Raw genomic sequence first — 17,927 nt, 5'->3', positions numbered from 1 at the left:
ACTTACTGAATCCATGGCATGGAATTCTTAAGTAGAAATAATAGTCAAGAAATAATTGTAAGTGCCTCTTTTTTCTTTTCTTTTTATTGGGTTTTATAAACAAGAATAATGTTATACAAATAAGTATACAGTGGTACCTCGGGTTAAGTACTTAATTCATTCCGGAGGTCCATTCTTAACCTGAAACTGTTCTTAACCTGAAGCACCACTTTAGCTAATGGGGCCTCCTGCTGCTGCCGCGCCGCCAGAGCCTGATTTCTGTTCTTATCCCGAAGCAAAGTTCTTAACATGAAGCACTATTTCTGGCTTAGTGGAGTGTGTAACCTGAAGTGTCTGTAACTTGAAGCATATATAACCCGAGGTACCACTGTACCAAGTTTTCTCATGTCATTTGTATATCACAAAGATAGAATAATAAATGTGGAAAAATATCTACAGCATATGTTTCATTATTAGTGGTCAGTGTAGAAGTTCTTGGTTCATGAATTGCTTTAAACAATTAGGAGGAGGAAGAAGAAAAGGGGGAGGGGTTGTAAGTGCTACTTTGCATATAAAGAAGAGCACCTTCACCACTGAGCAGCTGAAGCCTTCAATCTTCCCACACAGCTAGAATTAAGTAACACAGACGGGATGGGACAGATGGGAAAGAGACATAGCTCTACCTGAAAATCAAAGTCCTTGGAGGGATGCAGTCTCCCTGAGCCAGGGCTCTGAAAAATGGGGCTGCCCTGACTGAAATGAGGCAGAGAATATGAAAGCATTTTGTCGGCTTCTTTGGAAGTAGAGGGCAAAGTACATCAGAAGCACCATTGTGCCAATCAAAAGGCCAGGAAGCAGATGAGGGACCAGGCAGCTGAATGGCTATTCCTCAGGGAGCAGAACCAAGCAAGGTTTTTCTACCTCCCTGTCAGAAGGGAGCCAACCACATAAGCCTCTACTTCTGAGTGACTGCCATACTTGTTATCCTGTCTCTCCTGGACATCCAAAGGACTGGTGCATCTTGAATAAGTTGGAATAAAAGGCTTTCAGAATTTGCAAGCAGCCAGTCAGTCTGGAAGCAAAGACATCCAGGGCTCTGGTCTGCTGCTATGGCTGGCAGGCACCAGAGACTCTCAAACTGTGATAGTTCAGTCAGCTGCAAAACAGAGCTTATCACATGGAATTTCACTTACAGTATACATGTGCATTCACCACCACTACTGAGAAATTCCATGTTTCTTATCTGCTCATTGCTTTTATATCCGTCAAAATTACTTTGATGTCTTACCCATGTAGAATCATAGAATTGGAAGAGATCCCAGGATTATTTCGTCCAACCCCCGGCAATTCAGGAATTGCAGCTAAAGAATCTCTGACAGATGACTCTCCAAGCTCTGTTTAAAAACCTCCAGTGAAGAGTCCACCATCTTCAAGGTCGTCTGCTCCACTGCTGAACAGCTCTCAGCGTCAGAAAGTTCTTCCTGATGTTTAGTCAGAATCTCCTTTCTTGTAACTGGAATCCAACGGATTGGGTTCTGCCAGTCACAGAGCAGGAGAAAATGACCTTGCTCCATCTTCCATGGGGCAGCCCTTCAGATATCGTATCACCTCTCTGCCTTCTCAGAACATACCCAACTCCCTCAGCTACTCCTCATAATGCTTGGTTTCCAGACCTCAACACATATAGAATTTAATTTTAAGCCAAAAAAGATTAACTGTAGCTCCATTAAAAAAGAGGGGAGGGGAGAACTTTTTGGATAACAAATAGAATGTAATGAATGGGGGGCAGGGAATGCCTGAATTTTATGGGGCTAAAGGGGAGGCAGACCCATTTTGTGATGCCCATCTTAACTATTGGTTCTCAAAGGCTACACGGGGACATGACTGGCAACTATTGGGGGTCAGTCATGGGCTGGGGTTTGTGGGCTCCTCCCTGCATTCATGTACTGGTGTGAAGGAGGAGCTGCCCCCATCCCTGACCTAGGCACATCCATCTGAAGGTCTCATAGAACCTACACACAGAGATGAATCCACAGAGCTGGGGTGGGGGGCTACTGCCATAATCACTTTTCCTTCTCTCTTTCTCCCCCCCCCCACCCTCAGCCTGTGCCTCTGCATGTTACTGCATGGCTGATGGTCAGGAAGCAGAGTGACCACCCCCACATTTGAAGGGCTGATGTCTCTCTATATTCATGTCTTTGGCCATTTGTCTCCCACTTCCCTCCGCCTGCCCTCCAGATGCCTATAGGGAAATGGTAAATTTGGGGTGGATCTACACACAGGGGGGAAACACTATTAATAAGTCAGAAATTAGATTGTTATAACAAAACAAAACAAAACCTGTGGAAAAACCCATATAAAAATTTCCTGCTCTCTGGCACCATCTGATGTTGCATGTTTATAGCGCATTCAAATCGTTGTTTCTTTACTAATGTAGCTGAGGACCTGGAACCAAGTTTTATTTTCTATTACAAATACCTTTTGTATTTTATAAATACCTTTTATAAATATATATTATGGGTATGTTGCTTTGGGGCCCAGCTCCAGCACAAAAATGGCTGGACTAATTGTTGTTTTAAACTGTTTTTAAGTGTTATATGTTAATTTGTATTTTGTATTTGTATCTTTTGGTTTTATAAGGCTGATTAATACAGCCTTTTAAATGTGTTTGTGGGAGGGGGAGTTATTGTTTGGTTGTTTTTGTTTAAACTATTTACTTGTGTTTTTATCTTGGATTTTTATCCTGTGAACGGCCCTGAGATCTTGTGATGAAGAGTGGTCAGTTTGAATCAGAGAAAGTCAATGGGCTTTCTAGAAGGCTCTTTCCTGCCCTCTTTTAAATCCCTGTGACTATTAAACTGGCAATAGCTATTCTACTCTTAACAGCATATGGGAGCTCAGAGATGACAATTCAGACTTTGGTGACAGGCTGCAGCAGTTAGCCTTTTAAACATAGCTCCCTTTTTGCCTCCTAAAATGCTTTCATTAAAAGCTAATTTAGTGCCATGAGAGGTAATGGGATAATTATTAGGAAGTCAGAAGTCCCCTTTAGGACACGTATTTCACATATCCATATTAAAAAGGAAAACTGACAGTTACCTAACAGTTTGGTATCTCCTAATTAGCAACTGAAAGCTAACAACTCTTTATTCCTCCTGATTTTTTCCCACATGGAAAAATTATAAAGCAAGGAGGGGGTTTCTTGATGTCGATAGTCTATAGAATACAACTTCAATAAAGACTCCACCAACTTTATTCTAAGGCCTGATTGTGGTCATGGCCAAACTAAAGCCATGGACCTCTGTATCTGAGTCTAGTCTGGGAGTGTGTGTTCTTTACCCCATGGTATCTGAGGTACTTTGCTGGAACTGGAAGCTAGTGAAGCTGGAGCCTGAAGTCCAGGAGCCAAAAGATACTGGCAAGGCAAGGACAGAATGCCAGGCTCCTAGTCCCAGGCCTGGCCAACCCAGGGGCCTCGTGCTTAGGACTCCCCAAACTCCTGAACTGAACAGGGTCCTCTGTGGGAAGAGTTCAGGAGATTAAGGTGCAGAGCCAAGAGAAAGCACTCTGCCCATCTAACAGACCCCAAATGTTGGAAATGTAAAGAGACAGAAGGGTCCTTTTTTCATAAGTGGTGGACTTGTAGAAAGATGACAGGCTCCTGGGAAATGATACATAACGAATTTAAAAAGATGTTTACAACAGCTGCTCCCAAGAGGCCTGAAGCATTTCTTCTGTGGATTACAGTATAGGGACAGAGGTTCCAAAAGAGATGGTTAAGTAAGTTGTTTACGGAGGCTCCTACCGCAGCCAGACTCCTGTATGTGCAGAAATGGAAAGAAGAAGTCCGGAGATGGTGAAGTTGACAGCAAAAATAAGAGATCAAAACGATGAGAACTTTGTCAAAGAGTGGAGGTTCTTTTCGGAATATTTAAGAAAAAAATATAGTCAAATGAAATTGCAGGCAGGATTTGAATTATAGGCAAGAGAAAGAGAATAAATAAAGGAAAAGAGAATAAATAAATATAAGACATAATACAACAGAAAATAAATGACAGTTATGGCAGCAGATAAAGGAATACAACAGGAACATCATGGACGTAAGGATGGGAAGTCAAAATGCTAGAAATTATTATATTGAAAGTGAATTGAATAATGTCAAGTTTTGTGTAAATTCTGTAAGCAAATCTTGCATTTCAAAATGTTCCAAGGTTCAAATTCATTTTTTTTAAAAAAAAAATATATAATTTTAATACGCATTATTTGTTTTGCATTGAAGTTGCTAGTGTGATGTATAGATCAGCCAAAGAGGAAAAAACAGAACCTGTAGGATTTCCAAACAGATGGCCAAATCTTACAGCAGCTGCAGAAACAGAATGTTTACGGTGAAATCTTAGGAGTTACAGGGGAGGGAGGTAGAACTGTGCCCTGTGCACATTTCGTAAGACTACTTCCAAAGATTTAGGAACCAGGAGGACTCCTGGGGAGCAGGGGTTGGGGTGGAGGATCACAGAATCATAGACTTGTAGAGTTGGAAGGGGTACCTAGATTCATCTAGTCCAGCCCCCTGAAGTGCAGGAATCTCAACTAAAGCATCCATGAGAGATGGCCATCTAGCCTCATTCTCTCTCTACTTCATCTGACATACTATCACTTTTGTGAGAAGAGACAAGAGAGCTGTTGTTGAAGATTTAAAAATACCATTTTACAAAGAAGGACTGAAGAGACCTCCCGCTGTCCAAGGGGAAATATAGAGCTCTGCTTCTGAAGAAAAATGCCAGGAAAAGATTCAGGCAACGGAATTTCAGAGCAAATTCTTTAAAAAGGACTCTGGGCAGGCTGTAGAATGCAGAAGAGCAGTTGCACGTTCCAGTCTGGAAGTGTCTTTTTAAGGATGCTTTGCCATAAAGTTTGTTGGGCAAGAACAGAAGAGAGAGTACTGCTGGATCTGACCAAGGGGTGTAATCCGTCCAGTCCAACTAGACAGAGGCTTCTGGGGAACTCACAGACTCTGTTATTCCAGGCAGTAGTCTTTTTTTTTCCCTAGTTGGTCAGGAGGAGCAAAAAACTAAATAAAACAAAACTTCTACACTTCCAGGAAACATCAAAGTGGGTTCAGAAGTTTCCATTGCTGAATGGAAAAAAAAACCTAGAACAATCTTTGGTTTAATTCAGATCACTGTATTGCAGTTCTTTAGCTCTCTTGGGTGGAATCTAGACACATATAAAAACTGTGGAAATATTTATTTTATTTAAAGCGTTTTGAAAAAATATTGAATTTGCCGCAAGCTGACCATCGCCATCTAGTGTCATATTTGAATAATGCACCTAAAACGCACTTAAAATGCTATATTTGCAGCTGTCTAACTGGGTCCTTGGTCAAAGAGTCAAGAAGAATATTACACTCCCCAGAGTTTACCTCAGCAATGCAGGAACAACACAGAGGAGACCATTGGTGTAGCCTCAGCTGCTATTTCCTCTCCTCTTCCTTCTTGTGCCAGACTTGCTAAATCTGACATAATCTGGGAAATCAAGAAGGGGTGGCAGATGAAAGATTTGGCACAAAGTGAAATTAAGAGCACCCTCGGATCACAACAGCCCAGGGTTTTCCATACTGGGGAACTCAAAATTCTGCCCTCACTCGTTACCATAATTCTTCTCTACTTTTTATCTTGGTAAGGGAAAAGTTTTTTGAAATTACAATGTCTTTACTGCTATTAGGTGAAAACTGTCCAGAGTGTGGGAGCCTTTTGAAACCCCTGCGACTGGAGTTTTAAGGTGCAGGTGCCACCACTGAAAAAGCCCTTCTCCAGCTACTCTGATATTTTAAGAGACTGATGATCAGAGCAGCATCTGGAGATCTTTGTGAATGGAAATGAACCTACAAAGACCTCATTCTAGAGACACTTAAGAGCCTTGCCATTGAAAGTATTGTCTGGCGCTTTGCATCAGACCAGGAAGCAAATAACCAGGGCAGCTGAGCAAAAATAGGGGAGGTGTGCTGCTTAGAATGCCCAGTTTGAAAAGGGAATGTATTGAAATTTGCAGCCTTCAAGGTTCTGCGGAAGCTATGCCATATTTTACATTCTGTAGCAGGATGAGAACCCTGCAAACACTTAATTTGAGACAAAGGAGTATTTCATGGTCCCTAGTCATTCAAACATCACATTCTTTACCTTAATTCACCCTACTCTTCGGTGCCCTCTGTCTACCCTTCAGCTTTATTCATGAATGTGCTGAGCATCTCTAACTCTCATTTATGCTATTTGCTTCAGTGGGTGCACTTGACAATTCACTCCTTGTGTTTACTACCCTTTGAATGAAGTAGTTTCCCTGGAATTCAGGTGCAGTTAAGTGATAATAGTGCTCCTGCTCTGTTTTATGAGGCAATAATCCGGATTGGCCAAGTCGTTTATCCCGATACGGAATAATGCCAGTGAAACAGTTTGATGGTGTTGTTATTGTTCTTGGACTCAAACTAAGGCTTTAAATAAACTGTTTTGACAAGGCACCATTTATTTAGGATTGGCCTCTGTTAATCATATAGTTCTGCTTTAGTTTTGTTTGGAGTTGTTTTGTCCAAATGGAAATGCACCGTGTGTGTGTGTGCATATGCAAAAATGGGGTTGTCAAATTCACATCTTCCATCAAAAATTCTGATACTCCACTATACTTCCTTTCACAGGATACTCAACCAATCCCCCGGGATCTATTTAGGCTCCCTGCCTTCTATCTATGTGCATTCAACCACGTTTGTGAACTGTCCTCATCCAGTCCTTTGTGAATTCGTCCCATACCCCACCCTTCCTCCAAAGAGTTCAGGAAATACGCACCACTGAGATTGGTTAAAAATAATTAAGTCTCCATAACACCCTTCCCCTTGCTCCTCTCACTATTATTGCAAAATGCAAAAAAGATATGCAAAAATTCATTAACCAAATCATGAACTGTGCTGAATAGCCTACCTTTTAAAAAAAAGAGAGAATCTGCAAATATTGGTGGTGTTAATTTCCCCCTCAAAAAAAGCATACTCAGATCATGTTGCTTCCCCTGCTTTCAGTACTGCCACACTTCCTGCTACTGATACCTTCCAGGACGGGTCCCATGTTTGAACCCAAACTATCACATAAATTAGGGAATGGGATGGTAACACAACACTATGTAAAATAAATAAAAATCATAAAATAAATATGTGGCTAATCGGATTTGGCTCCATGATGGTGTCACTGACAGCAAGAGAGGTTAATGTAAATAACTAAGTAAGTAGTTTTGTATGGAGTGACAAAAATTACTTACAAAGTGAGGTGATTTTCAGCCCTACGAAAATAGTCACAAAACACTGAGTCGTTTTGACCCAGTTGTAATGCAGACTGTATTATTTGTGTGTTTACATGAAAAGTGAGATGGATTCAACTTTACAGCTGGCAGTATATTTCCAGAAGTAATATTAATGTTTTACAAATGGTCCACCCCTTCTTCAGGGGCTACATGAGATTTCCCTCCTACTGTATTGATTAAGTCTAAAATGCATTTTTAATTCCGCAGGAAGCATCACCATGAACTAAAGCCCTTCCCCATTATAGAAGTCAATAGTACTTGTCCTTCTATTTATTTAGAGGCTGTTACTGATAATTGCTAATTTCAAATCTATGGATGTCTTTCTGAACTGACAGGAAATAATGTTCAGATTTATACTACTTACACTTCCTATTTGCTGTTATTTGCTGAAGATCCCAATATTTTTAACCATTATCATATTGATTGTTATCATTTGAAATGTCACAGGAACTGCTCTGTATTAAATAGTATTCATAGCCAGAAATGTTTTGAGTGGTGCAGAAATGTAGAAGATGTAGGGGTGATACTCGTTTGTTCATCACAATTCGAGAATATGGAGCCAGTAGGGTTGCCAGCCAATGAAATTGTGTTGCATGAAGACAATGAATAAATAAGTACCAAGCAGGGGCACACAGAGGGACGGAGGCAGCGGCTGCCACAGCATCTTCCCTCTGGCGATTTCCCTCTTTCAAGATAATCCCTCACCAGCTTCTTTTCTTCTTGCAAGGGAAAAGTTTCAAGTACCATGGGCGATTGCAAAGAAAGGTTGTGTGGCTGAATATTGTTTCTTCAATATATAATCAGGAGAAATATGTGGTTTTATAAGATACTTTTGATTGCATTTGTATAAATCAGGGATAGAGACCTGTAAGCCCTTCCTGTGTTGTTGGGTTGCAACTACTACAACTCCCATGATTCCAGACTACTGGCCATGCTGGCTGGGGCTGATGGGAAATGGAGTCCAGAAGCACTTGCAGGGCCATAGTCTCTGGTATAAATGGTATTAATAAGCACTCTGAAGGTTTCAGCTGTTAGAAAGAAACATGTTTCTAGATACCAACTTCCTCCCTGACAGTAACACTGAACAGGTGAAGATCTTCTTGTTCCAACAGATTTTTGGGAACTGGCTGCTTTTAATGAGGGGGCTGGTGCCATGCAAGTTTTGTGGTGATTATCTATATGTTTTAAGAGAGAGTTTTAATTCTATTAACCTTTTATTGTTTTTTTTATTATCGTTCCCCACCCCACTATGTATTTAGCTGTTCTTATTTCAACATGTAAAATAAGATGCCTTCAGTCCCTGTCAGGGAAAAAGGCAGGGTAAATAAATAATAAAATAAAATAAATAGAATTGCTTCAAAGAGGAGGTGTTTCCTATGGTGCTGCCCTTGAGGGCTTTCTGCCACATTTGCTACCCATGCTGTTTGAACAGTTGAGAGATTCCTCATATAAATTGATGATACCAGGTTCATTGTTTCAGCCTCCACAGCACACACAAATCCCTCCATCTGGTAGTGCAGTAGGAAGTATTACATTCTTTGTCCCATTGTAGAAAGAAAGCTTTAAGGTGGAAATGTACATCTAGTAAACTTGAGCCACTTGCTTCCCACACCCCACACCCCCGCCAGCATGAGTACAGGACAAAAGGTAACATAGGCTGCTCAAACACAACAGCAACGGGACATTTTAATTCTCCACATCCAGTGCTATTTTTCTAGAAAAAGAGGTGCCGGAACTAACGATGAACACCTCCCTTGTTATCTTATAATGACAATGGTACCCACCTGAGAGGTGCCAGAACTGAGTTCCTGTGAGTTCCAGTTGAAAAAAGCCCTGTCTACATCCATCCTCTGAGCCAATTCCACACCAGACCGAAGGCTTACCTGTCAACCCTAAACTCAGAATTCAGCAATCTATTCTATTCTATTTATTATTTATGTCATAAAATTTGTACAACAGTTACGGTAATTGTAAAAAACAAACAAACCTCAAAGTGGTTTACAAAAGAGAAAACAGGAAAATCAAGGGGGAAAACCTGTAACCCTACTTTAAAACATACAAAAGTTAAAATACTAAGAGATTAAAATTATCTCTTTTTTTAAAAAAGATATTTATTAAAAGTTTAACAATTACCAAAAAAAAGAAAAAAGAAGACAATGAAAAATTACAATACAACAAAAGATAAAAAGCAAAGTAAAAAACAATACAGCACAACAATAAAAAGAGAAAAGAACAAGAACATTTAAAAACAAAAACATTTAAAAAAACACATCCAGTATTTCCATATCCTTGTCTTTCATTTACTTGTTTCATCGACCTCCTCGCACCTCCCTTTTTTGTATTCTAATTTTGTATTTTTGTATTCTAATTTTGTATTTTTGTATTCAATTTAGCTATTTCAGCAAATCCTTTCCATCTTTCTCAATTTTTGTTCTATAATTTACCTTAACCCAATCTGACCTTAAATTTTACACTTTGGCCCATTAAGAATCCATTTTTACTTTATTCTTTATAACATTTCTACTAAAAACATGTAACTTCATTCCAGCATCCTTCTAACATTCATTAATTTTACTATATTTTTGTAAATATACTTTGAATTTTTTCCAATCTTCTTCCACCGACTCTTCTCCCTGGTCTCGGATTCTGCCAGTCATTTCCGCCAGTTCCATGTAGTCCATCAGCTTCATCTGCCATTCCTCCCTGGTGGGTAGATCTTGTGTCTTCCAGTGCTTTGCGATAAGTATTCTTGCTGCTGTTGTAGCATACATAAAAAAAGTTCTATCCTTCTTTGGCACCAATTGGCCGACCATGCCCAGGAGAAAGGCCTCTGGTTTCTTCAGAAAGGTATATTTAAGTACCTTTTTCATTTCATTATAGATCATCTCCCAGAATGCCTTAATCCTTGGGCATGTCCACCAAAGGTAAAAGAATGTACCTTCAGTTTCATTACATTTCCAACATTTATTATTGGGCAAATGGTAAATTTTTGCAAGCTTGACTGGTGTTATGTAGCACCTATAAATCATTTTCATTAAATTCTCTTTTAAGGCATTACATGCCGTAAACTTCATACCAGTGGTCCATAACTGTTCCCAGTCAGCCATCATAATATTATGTCCAACATCTTGTGCCCATTTAATCATAGCAGATTTCACCGTTTCATCCTGAGTATTCCATTTCAACAGCAAGTTATACATTCTTGACAAATTCTTAACTTTAGAATCCAACAGTTCTGTTTCCAATTTTGATTTTTCCACCTGAAAGCCTAATTTTTTGTCCAAGTTGTATGCCTCCATTATTTGATAGTAATGGAGCCAATCTCGCACTCTATTTTTTTAATTTTTCAAAACTCTGCAGTTTTAGTCTATCTCCCTCTTGCTCCAGAATTTCCCAATACTTCGGCCATTTGGCCTCCATATTGAGTTTTTTCTGAGCCTAGAGATTAAAATTATCTCTAGGCATGGGATTTGTGATGACCATGTTCGGTGCCCCAAACAACTTCCCCATTGATGTTAAGGGAAAGGAACAACCGATGTGCACATGAAGATTTCTTTTTCTCTTTTGTTTAAATGGATAGGGACTCCCACCCAACTTTTCCCCATCAATGGGTATACTCAGGAGCTTTGTGTGAGCAGGAAACAGCACACAGAACTTTAGATATGTGCAAGTGCCTGGAAAGTCACTGTTGTTTTTGTTCCACATAATGACTATGATCAAAAGTGCATGTTGAATTGTTTAGGATTGGCATGTAATCAAATGGCTCAGCTTCATTGCTGTTGAAGAAAATACTGTTTCACACCACCCCAGTCTCTGAGCCGTGTGAGACTCTGGGGGTTCCAGGTGCCGACCCAGAGTTTATGTTTCCTTTGGGATGAGGCACAGAGGAGACTGCGGAATCTTTAGAATATATTGTTTATTTACACACAGTGCTTTTTTCTGGTGGTGCGCATACCCCTAAACATTTTGTGAATCCAAGTTTGGCCTCATTGAAGGGCAGTATTTCAATACAAGTAAGAAAATGAGAGCGGGACGCGGGTGGCGCTGTGGGTAAAAGCCTCAGCGCCTAGGGCTTGCCGATCGAAAGGTCGGCGGTTCGAATCCCCACGGCGGGGTGCGCTCCCGTTGCTCGGTCCCAGCGCCTGCCAACCTAGCAGTTCGAAAGCACCCCCGGGTGCAAGTAGATAAATAGGGACCGCTTACTAGCGGGAAGGTAAACGGCGTTTCCATGTGCGGCTCTGGCTCGCCAGAGCAGCGATGTCACACTGGCCACGTGACCCGGAAGTGTCTCCGGACAGCGCTGGCCCCCGGCCTCTTGAGTGAGATGGGCGCACAACCCTAGAGTCTGTCAAGACTGGCCCGTACGGGCAGGGGTACCTTTACCTTTACCTTTAAGAAAATGAAACTACTGTAAACATTTTTTTAAAGAAAAAAACCACAGCAATGGATTAGGCAGAAATTAGGCATGGCTCTGCCTCCCAGCTGCCCAGCCTGCAGCCTAACCTCTAGCTTCCTTCTTCCCTCCTACTTCCATGTGCTGTACCTTCCCCTGATTTTACTCCTCTACTCTCCCCCTCCTCTACTCTCCCCATCTTCCTCTTCCTTCTTCAGCCCCACTCTCTCTCCTCCTCCACCCTTACTCCCTCACATATGGGAGCAGGGATCTCTGTTTTACATAAAAGAAGCTCTCTGCTTATACTGTATATCCTCATCATTTTAAAAAACAGTGTCGTATCAATTATTGAAGGTGTTCTTTGCATTCACGTTACGTCTCTAATGCAACAGAGTGTGCTTCTCCCTTTTTTCTTGCCCTTCAAATTACATATCAATGAAACCAATGCGATATTTGGTAAACAGGATATTGTCAAATGAATTCATACATAACATTAAACTGTGTATTAAAGATGTTTGTAACAGCAGGCAAAACAGGAAGAGGAATCCATTATAAAATATGCAGAAGACAGAAGAAAGTAAGGTGGGAAGAAAGAACTGAGCAATCATGACAATATAATTTGGAAAAAAAATGTATTTTCATTGTTGAAGAAGTAAGGAGCTTTGCACATACATTAAGAGTTGTGTATTCTTCCCATCTCCAGTAGGATTGTAGCCTGAAAGTGAGCTTATGGGAAGGGATTTTTATGTGTTTTGTACAACACCAAAAGTTTTTCTGGGTTTGATTCACAATTATTTATAATTGGAAATTATTGTTATATTCCAGCTCACTGTTTGATTACATATTCGTCTCTTGGAGTTTCAAAAAACACCTTAATTTGTATCTATTTCCTTCTATGGTCCAAGGGCTAATGGGGTTCAAGTGCATATTAATGGCAGTGGGGGCAGGGAATGACTCCTAATAATGGAGGGCTATTTTTCAGCTTTGGTTTCACCCCAGGATTTGTGACTGAGTGTGGAATTACCTGGAAGCTCACAAGGCAAGGTGATGTGGTTGGAAACCTGTGTATAGCTCCAGAAAGGTCTCCAACAAGGTGCCCGTGGCTACAATGGTGCCCTTGCGACATGAGTCCCCTGGAGGTGCCTTGGAAGTGATGGCCAAGTCTTAATGGAGGAACGAGAGGATCTGGAGGATCCCACGGAGGGCCTTGTTAGAGTTATGTGGAATTCCCTGATCTGGACCTTGAACAGAGGATGACTCAATAAGCTCTCCACACCAAGAAAAGTGTTCCAAAATTTTACTGCAAACTGACTTTAAGCTTGTTACAAAAAAAATCTGTTGCAAATGCAAACAACTAGGAATGCAGTCCAGTTTTCTTTAGTTTCCTCCTTGTTAATACAGTGGCACCTCGGGTTAAGTACTTAATTCGTTCCGGAGGTCCGTTCTTAACCTGAAACTCTTCTTAACCTGAAGCACCACTTTGGCTAATGGGGCCTCCCGCTGCCGCCGCAACGCTGGAGCACGATTTCTGTTCTCATCCTGAAGCAAAGTTCTTAACCTGAAGCACTATTTCTGGGTTACATACCTGAAGCGTATGTAACCTGAAGCGTATGTAACCTGAAGAACCACTGTATAGTCAATGGGTAGGCAAACTAAGGCCCGGGGGGCGGATCCGGTCTAATCGCCTTCTAAATCCAGCCCATGAACGGTTTGGGAATCAGCATGTTTTTACATGAGAAGAATGTGTCCTTTTATTTAAAATTCATTTCTGGGTTATTTGTGGGGCACAGGAATTCGTTCATCCCCCCCCCCCAATTGAGAGAGAGAGAGAGAGAGAGAGAGAGAGAGAGAGAGGGAGTGTCTGGCCTCCCACAAGGTCTAAGGGACAGTGGACCAGCCCCCTGCTGAAAAAGTTTGCTGACCCCTAATATAGCCCAATAACTATTCTCTGTCTGGTCCCAGAGAGAGATTCAGATAAGCAAGTTGCTTCCTCAATATGCTGGCAGCTTCTGAGAGAGACCAAGACTCTCAAGGATGAGTCATTGATTCACATGAAAGGCACAAAGACCCCATCCTCTTTAAGCACCTTCTGCAATTGCTACATGTAGTTCTCTGCAAAACAGACATTCTTCAAATGCAAACCTCCACATAACATTTTATACACAATGCACACAAACATAGCATTTTATGCACATTAAACATGTGTTTTATAAGCCCTAGCAGGTTCAGGGTGACAGATTCCAAACCCTCAGAGTTTACTGTCCCAGAGAGGGTCTCAGAACCAGCTTACTGAAGCTCTTACTAGGACATGGAGATTCAAGCACACCCAGAGCTTGTGCAGCCAACCCAGTAGAAAGAGGGCCACCTTGCTTGTTCCGTCCACAGACTCCAACAGTTTGCTGGTCTCTTCAAAAGTAAGCTGCAGAAGGCATATTACTTGTTGATTCAATGTCTTAGCTCAGGGTTTTCAACCAGTGCGCCGTGACACTCTGGGGTGCCTTGAATGATGGTCAGGAGTGCCACTGGCAACACTGGCCTCTGTCCCTGTTTCTTTTCCTCCCTCCTCTGATGCCCTCTTGTGTCTCTGCCTTCCAAAGGTTTCCACGGCTGTTTGTTGCAGCAGCCCTGGCTCCAAGCTCCATGGGCGAATGGTGCCTCTGGGGCTGGCCAGGGGGTGCTGGTTGCCAGAGCTGAGGCGGCCTCAGAGTTAGCAAGCAAATGGGCAAGGGAGCCCAGCCAGTCCACCAGCCCTTACTGTTGGGAATGGATGGACAAGTGGGAGACTGGGCAGGCAGGCAGGCAGGCAGGTGTGCTGGCCTTTCTTGTGCTGGTGTGTGCAATGCCTGCATGGAAGCTGAGTGCCCAGTGCCAAAGGGGAGGCTTTTTTGCATGCAGGCCCAGTGGTGCCCGCTGCTGCCGCTGGTGTCTCCCAAGGTGAGTAAGGTGCTGGCCTCACATTCACCTTTGGCCAGTCTTTGTTGGGCTGCTAAAGCTGGGGGCATCCTCTTCCCAGGCCCCTAAGGAGCAGTGTGGGGCCAGCTCTACTTTCAGGCAGTCTGGATCCAAGTTAGGATTGTCAGTTTGTCTGCAACTCCTCTACCATTTATATGGCATCTTGATTGGCAGACATTAGCAACTGAGATTGCTTATCTCCATTCTTTACTGATATCTGCAGATCCAGGTACAGTGGTGCCCCGCAAGACGAATGCCTCGCAAGACGAAAAACTCGCTAGACGAAAGGGTTTTCCGTTTTTTGAGTCGTTCCGCAAGACAAATTTACCTATGGGCTTGCTTCGCAAGACGAAACGTCTTGCGAGTTCTTGCGAGTTTGTTTCCTTTTTCTTAAAGCCGCTAATAGGCGCTAAGCCGTTAATAGCCGCTAAGCCGCTAATAGCCGTGCTTCACAAGACGAAAAAACCGCAAGACGAAGAGACTCGCGGAACGGATTAATTTCATCTTGCGAGGCACCACTGTACTGTTAGATGACACCTATGCAAGACAGACCATTTTTTTTGCTGGGCAGTTGGCAAACCTAAGAGCATCGCTAATGCTGTCCATGGCAATGCTTCTTACTATCATTCGCTGCATCTTGCAAAATGATTAGCTGCAATGTGGTTGAGCTTTGAGCTTTGTGATTTAAGCATCCCAATAGCTTAGGAAATTTCAGCTATGTTGCTACAGGGTCAAGGACTCTGTGTCCTTCAACCTTTTAACCAAATTGTTGAATCATTTGTATAGAAGTCTTATCTGACTGTAGTTAATTGTCAGCATTAAACTAAAACATTGCCTGCTTATTACTGAGAAATTCTAATTACTTGCATACATTAGCTTTAATTCCCTGATAAGCAAGGCTCGGTTGTATTCACTGTGACTGCAAGATGGAATTAATTGGCAGCAGGTTGAAAGTGCACAGTACTATCTGCATTTGAGAAAAGGACATTGAAATAGTGTAGTAATGGCAACCTGCCTCCAGCTTCTGGGAAATCACTAGAAAACATGACAACCATCCTGAATCTGAGCTCAGCAATAGAAAAGTTGAATTCAGCTGAATTTTACCCAGAGTAAACCCACTGAAATTAAGTCAGGCCCATTAATTTCAATAGGTCTGCTCTGAAGTAAATTTAATTTAATATCACCCATTGAAACTAGGGGAAAGCCCAAGACTTTTGCTGCCTGACGCAAAGGACAAGATGCACTCCCCCCCCCCCATTCCACAGACAGAAGCCAACCAGACTAACAGCTGAATCCTCACTAGTGAAGGGACAGCAAACTTCACCATACCTGCAGAAAGCAAGCTAGGTTAGCGGGCACAGGTCAGCCCCCCCCCCAACACAGACAGCTCTGTCCACAGCTGTGATAACTGAACCCACATCTGCTGTCTGAGGTGGCTGACTCATGACTGTGATTCCCATTTTCTGTAGAGCTTAAGGGGGAAATGTTGCATTGGTGAACAAATTATTAAACTCTTCTTAAGATAAGGTTGCCATATGTCCAGGTTTTCCAGGACCTGTCCTCTTTTGGGGGGCCAGCAAGCTCATCCAGGCAGTGGTGGAGGAACCCTCTCTGTCACCCGGGGCGGGACGCCGAGGGGCGGGGCAAACCGCTTGGTGACACATGTGTGATGTCCATATGGACTGTGCATGCGTGGCAGCTGGTGTGGATGCCACGCACAAGTAGCAGCCTGTACGGACTGCGCAGGTGCAGCAGCCCATATGGTCGCCGTGCAGATGTGGTGCAAGCGGTGCCCACACTAACTGTGTGCGCGCCCTCTGCTGCTCTAAAGCTGGGGGGAGGCAGCAGGGTGGATCGCCCCCTCCGCCCCGCCCCCTTCATACACCCCTGCATCCAGGCGGATTTTTGCATTTTACACAAAATGTCCAGGTTTGGGGTTGTGGTTGTTTTTTTTAAAAAAAATATTTTTGAGTAAGGCATGTGCATGCTTGGGAAGGTGTTGTGCCCCAGAAGCGGAAGCACTGCAGTGGCTGTTGCAGGGGAGGTCCTCGTGTGTGAAGCTCCTGTGCACTGTGCCACCTCTGAGAGGAAAGGGAGCGACGGGGGTGGGGGTGGGGAATGTGGGAAGGAAAGAGACAGAAGCCGGGAGGCTGTTCCTGAGGTACTTGGACTGATCCCTAATGGGCATAGTTTTTTTGGTGGGGGGGGATCCTACGCGCACACACACACTAGCTTCCTCTTCCCTCCTCCCCTCATTTGATTCCAGGGGAGAGGGAGCGATGGAGTGCTGGGTGGCGGCTGCTGGCTGGCCAGGCTGGCTCAGGTTATGGGGGGCTTCCTGGGCCCACTGGCTGACCTAGGAGCTGCTAACTACCTGTGCGGTGATTGGCGCCCTAGGCTGGATGCTGCGCTTGCTGGGGAGGAGGCTTAGTGGCCTAGTGTCAAGGCCAGGGACCTGCAGCGGAAGAAGTGCTGCCACAGCAGCCCCCGCCAAGGTGAGAGAGCAAGTGAAAAAGAAGCACAGGAAAAGAAGAAGGGTCGGGCGGCCAGAGGAGCAGTGCCCCACAAACCTCTATGCTCCTGCAGCATCTATTTATAGCACGCACATCTGTCATTTGAGCATCACAAGGTTTGTTGCTGAGATAAGGAGAGGACAACCCTACTTAAGACATATAACAATGTGGACCTTTCGAAAGGTGACAGGGCGAAGACTATGAGGATAGGGACTGAGGTGTTTGGTTGCTGTGGTTCTTGCCTCCACCTCCTGGCTGGAACCTTCATAAAGCATCTCCTTTGTGCCCCGAGGAAAGATCAAGTGGATTTGAAGTGCAGCCCTTTCATGTACCTTTCCAATTCCTCTACTGCAATTTTCCTAGGCAGCCTGGTTGTGATGTGAGGAGGGGGCACCTTGAGCTCATGTCCAGCCAGGTTCCACCCCGCCTTTCACATCTAAGCAGCTTCCAGGTATTTTTATGATGACTCGCCAGATGAGTCAGCTCACACATTCAGCCACAAGCAACGAGGGCCAAGTGGTCATGTGATGAGAAATCAACAAATGTGGCGTGTATGTATGGATAGCCCTATATGTTTCCTTAAACAAGAAAAAAGGAGTTCTGCTTTTTATAGGGCAAGAGTTACCTTTTTATTTCTCCTGCAAGGCAGTAAAAACCCATCTACTCTGTGCTGAGATTTTAATCATCAAAATTGTCCTGACTACTGATATTTTTTTTATTCCTTATACGTTATATATTTCTTTCTGGTTGCC

This window comes from Podarcis muralis, chromosome 12 (genome assembly GCF_964188315.1).
Source record: "Podarcis muralis chromosome 12, rPodMur119.hap1.1, whole genome shotgun sequence".
NCBI classification, from domain to species: domain Eukaryota; kingdom Metazoa; phylum Chordata; class Lepidosauria; order Squamata; family Lacertidae; genus Podarcis; species Podarcis muralis.
This window is presented reverse-complemented; position numbering follows the sequence as displayed.